We start from the raw sequence: 11,428 nt of genomic DNA, 5'->3' as shown, positions 1-11,428 counted from the left end.
CCAAGAGCCTTTCTCTTGCTGGTCGTGTTGTATTTTTCCATTGTGACAAATCATCACTGTGAGTATGGAGACTACATGATGACTCCTTAAGTCTTCCCAGGGAAGTAGCAAGTCAGGAGAATGGGTTTATTTTGGGACCCACAACACAATCATCAAACTTTGGGCCATGATTTAACCAAGTTGTGAGTCCTCTAGATACCTTGTTGGGGCTCCATAATTGACGAAAGGCTGATCAGTATAAGGCTAGGATTTTATTCAATTACTCACCTAAACCATTCATTCAGAAAATATTTTTTACACAATTGGCACATACTAGATCTTGTTCTTGGTGATCAGAAAAATAACTGTCTGTGGCCCAATGAAGTGCATGTTCTTTTATAATTTTTTAAAGATTTATTCATTATATATACAATGTTCCTCCTGCCTGTATACCTTCATGCCAGAATAGGGCACCAGATCTCACTACAGATGTTTGTGAGCTGCCATGTGGTTGCTGGGAATTGAACTCAGGACCTCAGGAAGAGCAGCCGGTGCTCTTAACCTCTGAGCCATTTCTCTAGCCTCGAAGTGTATGTCCTTTATAATATATATTACATTTATTTTTATTGAGTTGTGTGTGTGCACACAAGTGCATGAAATGGCGAGCTTGTGAAAGTCAGAGGGCAACTTGCTGGAGTTGTTTCTCTCCTCCCACCAAATGAATCCCAAGGTTTGAACTCGGGTCGTCAGGCTTATCATCAATAACCTCTATCCACTGAGTCATCTTGCTGGGATAGGAGGGTGCATTCTAATGATGGAGGTACACAACAGACACATAAAGAAGTAAAATGTAATTCATACTAAAGTCCATGAAAAGGGTCAGTGTAATACTGACTCCAGGGAGTATCTATATTGATCATTCATGCATGCATGTATGTATGTATGTGCATATGTATGTATGTGTGTATGTATGTATGTATCTATCTATCTGTCATCTTTCTCTTAGTGGTGGGGGGTGAGGGTTACTGGAGATGGAACCTGGGGCCTCAGGCATGTTAAGCAATTGTTCTTCCACTGAGCTACCACAGCCCAGAAAAGACATTTTAAAGAAGTGACACTTTGAACTGAAACCTAAAAGATAGGAAGAAGCCAGTTAAACAAGAATCCATGGTGGAATGAATCATAAAGACACAAAGGGAGCAATAAAGAGGCCACTGTAGCAGCTAGACAAGGGACAGAAGTGAGACATAGGGGCACTGCTCGGTCAGCTGTGTGATTGTCACGGGTTTGCAACCAACTCCCGTTTCCTGGAGGAAAGCGAATACACGGACCGAGCGTTACGAGTCAGAGGACATGGAGAAGGAACGGGAGGCACTGCAGGTCTGGAAGGAATGAGTGGGACAGGAGCTCGACACTGTGGTCACTTTCTGGCTACAGCACTCCCATGACGAGGAACACGGGGGCTTCTTCACATGTCTTGGCCGCAATGGGCAGGTCTATGATCACCTCAAATATGTCTGGCTACAGGGGAGGCAGGTATGGATGTATCGTCGCTTGTACCGCCTTTTTGAGCGCTTCCACCTTGCTGAGCTTCTGGATGCAGCAAAAGCAGGTGGTGAGTTTTTGCTGCATTGTGCCCAGGTGGCACCGCCTGGCAAGAAATGTGCCTTTGTGTTGACTCGGGATGGCAGTCCAGTGAAGGTGCAGCGGACCATTTTCAGCGAGTGTTTGTACACCATGACCATGAATGAGCTTTGGAAAGTAACAGGGGAAACACGTTATCAGAATGAAGCTGTGGAGATGATGGACCAGATCGTCCACTAGGTGCGGGTGGACCCCACTGGGCTAGGCCGACCTCAGCTCTCGGGGACCCCAGCCACAGAGCCCATGGCGGTGCCTATGATGCTGCTCAGCCTGGTGGAGCAGCTTGGGGAGGAAGATGAGGCACTGACCAGCAAGTACGCAGAACTGGGGGACTGGTGTGCCCACAGGATTCTGCAGCACGTCCAGAGGGATGGAAAAGCTGTGTTAGGGAATATATCAGAGGATGGTAAAGAACTCCCTGGTTGCCTTGGAAGACATCAGAACCCAGGCCATGCAATAGAAGCTGGCTGGTTCCTGCTCCAGTATGCCCACAGAAAAGGTGATGCCAAACTTCAAATGCACATCATTGACAAGTTTCTCTTGTTGCCTTTCCACTCTGGATGGGACCCTGGGCACGGAGGACTCTTCTACTTCTAGGATGTTGATGGGCTCTGCCCCACCCAGCTAGAATGGGACATGAAGCTTTGGTGGCCACACAGTGAAGCCATGATTGCCTTCCTCATGGCTTTCAGTGACACTGGGGACCCTGCCTTGCTTCAAATCTTCAACCAGGTTGCTGAGTACACCTTCAGCCATTTTCATGATCCTGAGTTTGGAGAATGGTTTGGCTATCTGAACCGAGAGGGAAAGGTGGCCCTCAACATCAAGGGAGGTCCTTTTAAAGGCTGCTTCCACGTGCCGCGGTGTCTGGCCATGTGTGAGCAGATTCTGGAAGCCCTGATCCACCTCCTCGGGCCCACCCCCGTCGTGTCCTCACTCGCTGACCCCATCTGCGGAGGCTCAAAATAAATCTGACCCTGCTCCAAAAAAAAAAATAGTGAGACATAAATTCAGAAAGACATTCAGGGTCTCAAAAGCACAGGAAGGACACTCGGTTTGATCGTGGGTTCCTTGGGAAGCATTAGCAGAGTACTGAGGAGCGTTGAGAGTCACTCTAATTTACATTATAAACGTGTTCCCAGAGTCTCTTGCGTGGGGACTGAAACAGAAGGACCATGATGGAAAGACTGTGTGAGAGGCTCCTGTAGTAACCAAGGTGGGAGGAGATGGTTGCCTGACAGACAGTAGTAGTGGAGATGACAGGTGTGGATATATTTAGGATACAGACTCCCGGTGAAGTTGAGAAGGCAGATGGGTTTTGAGGCATAAAAACAAGGAATTAATCTAGGAAGATCGGGCTGTGAGCCTGAGAAACTGAGTGTAGGTAGTGCTTTAAGTGACATCAGGGTTTCTGTTTTGTTTGCAGGGAAACCCAGAATTTTCTTTGTGCCATAAATGTTGGCTACCAGTGCTTCTGTGTGTATGGTCCAGGATATTCTTGGAGGATGCAAATATCCCTAACCAGATGGGTGGTTAGGAGAGTGGGCTCGGGATGGTACTCAAAAAAAAAAAAAAATGCTGCAAAATGACCTCAGATGCTGAAAGTCCCTTTGGATCAGCCCACAGTGCCAATCCAGTGGAATATTCGTTGTCTGCTCTGCTAAACTATTTGGTGAACTGCACCTGGTTCTAACCCACTTGGGAGGTGGGAGGGAAGAGCCAGCCTCCCACTCAACCACTGAGGTAAATGCTGTCCTGCAGGGCTCAACAGTCACAAGATGTTTGTCAGAAGGAAAAACCTTGCAGAGGGGAGGGGGGACGCTGTCCGCGGTTCTGAAACCAAGCAGCCGCGTTGATAAATGGCGCTGTCCATGGTCCTGAAGCACATGCCCATCATAGCACAAGACCGAATGGCTGCTTGAGGTGGTTTGTGCGCTGTCCGTGGTTCTGAACCTGGTTGTTTGAGGCGGTTTGTGTGCTGTCCATGGTTCTGAACCATAGAGCTGTGAGCGAGAAGCTGGCCCGGTTGCCGCGGTGCTGACTCATGGCGCCAGAAATTGCCCCTATCCTCAACTGCATGACCTGACTTTGGTGTTGATTTTATACAGTATAACAGAGAGGCTTAACCTCCCGTTTAGAAACCTTAAGTTCCTATATAGGAAAAACCCTTGCTGTTGCCTGAAAACACAGCTCACTGGGAACTATGGAGAGCATAGGACGAAAGCTAATTAAGACAAAAACTGCAGTCACTTTAAATAGCCACCTTTAGTTCTTAGGACAGTAAGGCCTTACTATACCCACCGTAAGAGTTTCCAAAAATAATCCTTAGAAGCATGCAGAAAAGGAAACAGAGGTAAAGACCTGACCTGGGTTGAGGCTGTTGATTATCCTAAGTGAAATGGAGGTGGAAAGTGCCCTCATGAGTTCTTAGTGAGTTTTTGGTTCTTAAGTTGTGGGGTGGGGTCACAAGAAAGGTATGGTTTCTGGGAGTGGCTCCATAAGTAAAGAACTTGACATGTTAGTGTGAGTACTGTTATTCAGATTCCCAACACCCATGTGAGTGCCAAGTGAGCTTGGAAGCCTGCCTGAATTCCCAGTAGTATGGGAAACGGAGACAGGGATTCCCCCAAAGCAAGCAGGGTAGCCAGACTATGCAAAATGATAAAATCTGGGTTCAACAAGAGGTGCTGCCTTGATATACAAGGGTGGAGAGGGTTTGAGGGAGACATCTGACATCAACTTGGTCTTCCACATACGTGCACCCTTACACTTACATGCACAGTCAAATGAGCATACACATAACACACACATACAAAAAAAGAGACAGAGATGCAATGGTGAATTTATAGAGGTATAGCATGACTATATGTTACTATGAATATTTGAAAACATGAGCTTTGAGTGGTATTTTTCAATGATAAAGGTTGGCAATTTAAAAATGTTTCAGGTAGCTATATGTTAACATATAGCCCACCCTATTTTGTAAAGAGCCTTTATCTTTAGTACCATCTTTGATGAAGAACAGATTGTCAGAATCTGTCTTGAACTATGTGGGTTCTAAGTTGTGCAGGCTCTTTAAGGACAAGTCACTGGAATAAAATCCACCCACACACTGAAAACTGAAGAATGAATGAATCCATGCCTGAATGAACAAGGATTTGGTCGCCAGGAATGTCCTTGCGGAGTGATCCAACAGCAAAGAGATGAGGAGCCTGTGTCCTGCAATGCTCCAGAGAGAAGAACCCACTTGTAATGCCGCACTAACACTTTTAAATTATTTTAACTTCTATTGTGGAGGTCAGAGGACAGCTTGAGAGAATCAGTTCTCTTCTACTATGTGGGCTCCAGGGGTTGAACTCAAGTCATTGAGACTGGCAAGTATCTTTACCTGCTGTGCCATTTCACCATCCTGTGAAGCACTTTCCCTGACTAACTCTTCCATCAAATGGTTGAGTGTCACTATTTTCTCATTTCCAGAATGGGGAACTAGAAAGACAGAAAAGTCAAACAGAGTTACTCAACTGGGCTCAGAATCTACTCCTTCTCATTTCTTCTGCAACCAAATTTTGAATTTGCATGGCTTGTCATACATCTTCTGCATAATAATGGGCGCTCTGATCATGATGGTCAGATGAGTTTATAGTCCTCTTGTACCCTATACGGCCACACAGCTGACCTTGGTAGCACTGTGTTCTGCAAAGGACTAGAGGTGTATGTCTTTCTCCTACAAGCTTTTAACAATCGAAGCATTCTCAAAGTACTAACATTGCTAGGACTGCTTAATAAAATATTACTCAGGATATTAACTCTAGGCCACAGATTCTCCAGGCCACACCACCAGGAACCACAGATTAACAGCAGGAATCTTAAGGTGACAGGAACGTAAAACAGCTTGACACATCACATTCGCAGCCAAGAACAGATAGGAATGGTGGCAAACATCCCTACTATCCAGCTCACTTTCTCCAAATTTAAGCAGGCTAGGGCCCAAGCTAGGTATGTGCACATCAATTAATGCAATCAATCCCCACAGACATACACTGTGTTAGACTGTGTAGGACAGCTCCTCATTGAGACTGGCTCCCCAGGTGATTCAAGATTGTATCACGTTGAAAAAGAAAATTATCCTACCTACCTTTGTACACTTTCTAAGGAATTCTGATTCAAATGGATTATAACATAGTAGTACATATAACCAACACTTTTGAAATTTTTATTTTCCATGCAGTTACTAATACTGGAGAAAGTCATACCTCTACAATTCAAATTTAATTCTTTTAGGAGGACATACATCATTACTTTACTGTACATTTCTTTGACTACCAACGGATTATCATTTCCAGGAAATGACCCTGAAATTTTCCACTAATCAGTTATATTTCATACTGTCTTTTCCCACTTTAGTTGTCAATGTTGCTGCTAGGCTAAACTCATTGTCTTTTCCATCCTGGACAAGTGCTCTTGCCTTTGTGCCTTGTCCCCAGTCCTGATATATTACTTTGAATATCAAGGACCACACCCTTTGTTACATGTTTTCTTCGGATTCATCTTTGTCTAGTGTGTGTGTGTGTGTGTGTGTGTGTGTGTGTGTGTGTGATTGCATCAATTCCAAATACATAATGTCATCTCCAGGGTTACCTGTAAGGTTTAAAGTTCATCTCAAGCCACGGTTGCAGTACTGTCAATTTTCCTTGTACTTTGACATTTATGTCTTCAGTCCCTTAGGCTTCCCTTAGTGTGAAAGCCCAAATCTGTTTTTCTAGAGAGGGAAATGTCCCAGTGACCTTTGGTCAGGCTATCTCTTCCCTACCGCAATGGTAAAATCTGTCATTAAACACAGGAAATCTGAAAGCTTCCACGTCCCAAGTAACACTGCCCATACCCTAGACAATCGGGCTGGTGAGATGGCTCAACAGATGAAGGCGTTTGTACAGAGGCTTAACAAGCTTGAGGTAGATCCTCAGATCTCAAACGTAGCCATAGAGAACCAACTCACAAGAGTTGTCCTCTCACTTCCCACACTGCTGTGTCACACATACACCTTCATGCATGTACACATTCAGACATACATAAACATATCACGCACACATTCGCACACACAGAGATGAAACTTACCCATTCTTGGATAGCTGCCAGAACATGGTACTACTTAGATGAAAATATTCTTAAGTTGGCTGTAGTAATCTTGTGAATACACCAAGAGCCATTGAGTTGCATACTTTTTAAAAAAAAATTTTTTTAAGGTTTATTTATTTGAGTGTCCTAGCTGCAGGTACTCCTTTATGCCAGGAGAAGGCATCAGGTCCCATGAGATATAGTTCTTGGGAATTGAACTCAGGACCTTTGGAAGGGCAGCCAGTGCTCTTAACCACTGAGCCATCTCTCCAGCCCCAAACTAGACTTTTTTAGTGGTGCCTTGTGCTCCCTTTTCATGTTTAATAGAGGAATAGAGCATATGATTAGAAGAAGCCGATATAAAATTGCACAGTATGTGAATCATATCTCAACAAAACACACATGTAAAACCAAAAAAAAAAAATTTAATCCTACTTTGAAGTTTCTTTCTTCTTTCTTTCTTTTTGTTTATTGCTTGTTTGTTTTCGCTTTTCCAGACAGGGTTTCTCTGTATAGCCCTGGCTGTCTTGGAACTTGCTCTGCAGACCAGGCTGGCCTCAAACTCAGAGATCTGCCTCCTAAGAGATGGGATTAAAGGTGTGTGCCACCACTGCCTAGCTCTTCCACCAAGTTTCTAATCCCTGTGAGTGACAAAATTCTTACGATCCTATGTAAGTACCAGTTCTCCATCAGACACTCATAACTATTCACACTAGGGCTATGGTAGCCTCATTGCATCCTTTGTTTGTGATGGCTACTGTTCCTCCCTCATCCTCTGCTTCCAAAGCCCATCTGGAGGATCACAGGTTGCCCACACCCGGCACTCCCAATAGTCACCTTTAGATAATTTATCTTTATGATACACAGTATTTATCACATAGTATTGATTTTTGTTTTCTTTCAATCAATCTGAAACTGTCCATTTTGTACCACATCTCTCCAGCACCTAAAACTCTACCTAATCCATTACTGAATGTTCATGATCAATGGAATGAGTATTGTATCATGAACAGTAAACTACAATCCTTACTATATAGATACAAATCTGCACACTGTCAGAATCAAACTGCTAACTGACGCCTACACTGGGGTTATTGCACTATGGCTGAGCTTGCAGATTTGACTGTATGTATGTATGTATGTACTATGTGTGAGAAACACACTTACCCGACTACTTCTATGGGACACATCTAGCTTCCCTACTACTCGCTCTTTTGGAAAAGGGTCTTTACCATGTAGGCCAGACTGGCCTTCAATCCTCAAGCCTCCTAAATGTTGAGAATCCACCAATTCATATTTTATTTTGTTTTTTCGAGACAGGGCTGTTCTATTTAACAGTTCTAGCTGTCCTGGCACTTACTCTGTAGACCAGGCTAGCCTCAAATTCACAGAGATCCACCTGCCTCTCCCTCCCAAGTACTTGGACTAAAGGTGTGCATGACTATGCCCAGCCAGATCATATTTTTTAATGTTAAAAAAAAAAACCTGAGTTCTACAAAACTGCAGTGCTATTGTGTTCTTAGGTTATCAACCTCATGAAACAAGTTGGAACATTTCACTACAATTTTTTTAATGCTCTGTAACAATTCAAATAGTGTAGAAACTGTCTGTGGTGGGGTTTTTTTTGGGGGGGGTTGTTTTGGGGTTTTGAGACAGGATCTCTCAATATAGACCTGGCTGTCCTGGAACTTGACATAGACAAGGCTGGCCTCAAACCCAGAGATCGAGCCACCTGTCTCTGCCTCGCAAATGCTGGGATTAAAGGGGTGCGCCACCACACACCCTTGAACCACACTTTCAGCTGGCTGTATCCACTGAAGCTTTCTCACTTGTTTTTAATACTGCCCCTTGTGGTCCCATGAGCTAACAACAAGAAGCTGTTCTGACTGGCTTATTCTGTCAGGGGAGGAGTGTTCATCATCAACAGTGTTACTAGTATTACGTAATTATATCCTTACAAAGGAATATACTTACAAAGTGACCATTTTACCTCACAGGTCACTTTACCACCACCTGGGAGAACAAATGCTTCTCTCTGCTCCAAGTGCGTAGGTTTCCCAGTTTTGGCGAACTGCCTTTTATTACAGACCCATATAAGGGAACTACTTTTCAAAGCAGGGTTTCACTACACAGCATTGGGAGCCACTATTTAGACCACGCTGGCCCTGAATTCCTGGAGACTGGCCTGCCTCTGGCTCCCTGCCTCTGGATTGACGGGATCAAAGGCCATGTACTGCCACGGCAAACCAAAGAGATTTCTACTTCAACAGTAGCATTCACCCAGCAATAGCTGCCCAGGACTGCACACTCACCCAGCACACACTAGCTGCACGCCCAGGACTGCACACTCACATAGCACACACTAGCTGCACGCCCAGGACTGCACACTCACCCAGCACTAGCTGCACGCCCAGGACTGCACACTCACCCAGCACACACTAGCTGCACGCCCAGGACTGCACACTCACCCAGCACACACTAGCTGCACGCCCAGGACCGCACACTCACCCAGCACTAGCTGCACGCCCAGGACTGCACACTCACCCAGCACTAGCTGCACGCCCAGGACTGCACACTCACCCAGCACTAGCTGCACGCCCAGGACTGCACACTCACCCAGCACTAGCTGCACGCCCAGGACTGCACACTCACCCAGCACACACTAGCTGCACGCCCAGGACTGCACACTCACCCAGCACTAGCAGCACACCCAGGACTGCACACTCACCCAGCACACACTAGCTGCACGCCCAGGACCGCACACTCACCCAGCACTAGCTGCACGCCCAGGACTGCACACTCACCCAGCACTAGCTGGACGACCTGCACTGTGGAGCCAGCCTTTAAAATTTGTCTATGTCTCAAAGGAAGTATTTTAAGCAGAAAGAAACATGATCACACGGTTCTTTAAGATACAACTGGTAAGAGTGCTAAGAAGCACTTAGAGGCACATGATGGTCAAGCTTCATCGCATCACAGAAACACACATGGCATAGTTGTGTCTCACACTACAATGATATACTGTGGACTGGAAACTACAGGGCTTGGTGGCATGGGGGTGAGAAAGAAATGACTGAGGATGACTCTCCAGATGAGGACACTGATGATGAGCAAGACACACATTCTGCCCGCAGGCTTTTCTACGTTTACATTCAGAGTTTTTCTCTTTAGTACGAATCTCCGATGTTGAGAAAGATGTGCCCATTGGCTGAGGGCTTTATTACACTGCTTACATTGGTAAGTTTTCTCCCCAGTATGAACTCTGGTGTTGAATAAAATGAGCATTCTGACTGAATGTCTTCCCACAACCAGCACATTCAAAGGGCTTTTCTCCTGGGTTTACTCTTTGATGCTGAAGAAGGTGGGCACTATGGCTGAAGGCTCTCCACATTCAATACATTCACGGGGTTTCTCCCTGTATGAATTCTCTGCGGAAGAGTAAGGCTTGATATTTTGTTAAATGTTTTCTCAGTCATTACATTTTACCTGTTTTTCTCCAAAGTCTTATTTATACTTTTTCATGAATTATTTTCTGTACCAAAAGTATATATTCTCTCTCCCATGGGGAAAAAAAATCTGTATTAGATAATGAATGCATGTGGAAGTTTGTCCCAGACTGAGCAGTGGTCTCTTTCCACAATAAAGATATCCGTATGAGTGGCTGTCCCAAGCCTAAAATGTGTTTGCTGAATGATTCAATTCCAAGCAAGTCTTTACAGCTCCAGTTTTCCCCTAATGTGGAATATTCCAGAGCATAATTTGTAAGCCTTTCCACAATTACTGCCTAGGAAATTTTCTCTTTATAAATGTTCCAGATATGTTGTGCAGTGGTGGCACATGCCTTTAATCCCAGTTCTTGGGAGACAAAGGCAGGCAGATCTCTGTGACTTCAAAGATTGCCTGGTCTACAAAATGAGTTTCAGGACAGCCAGAACACAGAGAAACCCTGTCTTGAAAAATAAATAAATAAATAAATAAATAAATACCCGATTTGGACATAATTCTTTAGTCACCCACATGTACTTCATGTCTGAGAGATATTGATAAACATTTCCTTTAATACATGCTAGGAAGGAACTTTGCAAATCAAGAGCCCAGAAGAGGTTAAATCAGATGCCACCACCATCCAAGCACACCTGGAATAAGCCATCACTGGCCATAAGGTCAATATTATATACAGTTTTTTCTTTATACCAATACTTATGGGTGGAACTTACCTGCAACTTACATGCTGGGTGGTTTTGGTAAACTCTGTTATCAAACAACATGCTATATTCATCAACAATTATTTTGTAAACTCTCTTTTTCATTTTACTTAAAATATTTCAGTTTTGTGTGTACGAGTGTTTTCTCTGTATGTGCCTGGTACCTGCAGAGGCCAGAAGAGTACATCAGAACTGGAGTTAGGGGTGGTTGTAAGGCCCCAAATGGGTGCTGAGAACCAGACTCAGGTCTTCTACAAGAACAGCAAGTCCTCTTGCCCACTGAGCTGTCTCTGACCACAGCTTGCTTTCTTACTACTTCCGACACATTTCAGTGTAAACAATAATGTTGAGGACGTTTTTCCTCAAAGGCTTTATGAACTGATTTGTGAAACTAGACTGTGGTCTATTCTCTTTGGAGAGGCACTCAACAAACAGCCTCCTGTATTGCTTTCTAGCCTTTCGCCTGTATTTCAGCTTTGCTCACC

The 11,428-nt window shown here is 44.5% G+C and overlaps 1 pseudogene; it reads left to right on the top strand.

Moving 5' to 3' along the window:
* Window positions 1–1,300: 1,300 nt before the first annotated feature.
* LOC121449353 lies at window positions 1,301–2,593 on the top strand (annotated as a pseudogene).
* Window positions 2,594–11,428: the final 8,835 nt, after the last annotated feature.

Source organism: Microtus oregoni, unplaced genomic scaffold, assembly GCF_018167655.1.
Source record: "Microtus oregoni isolate MIOR12 unplaced genomic scaffold, Mior012 000006F_ref0000085, whole genome shotgun sequence".
In the NCBI taxonomy this organism is placed as follows: Eukaryota; Metazoa; Chordata; class Mammalia; order Rodentia; family Cricetidae; genus Microtus; species Microtus oregoni.
This window is presented reverse-complemented; position numbering and strand designations above follow the sequence as displayed.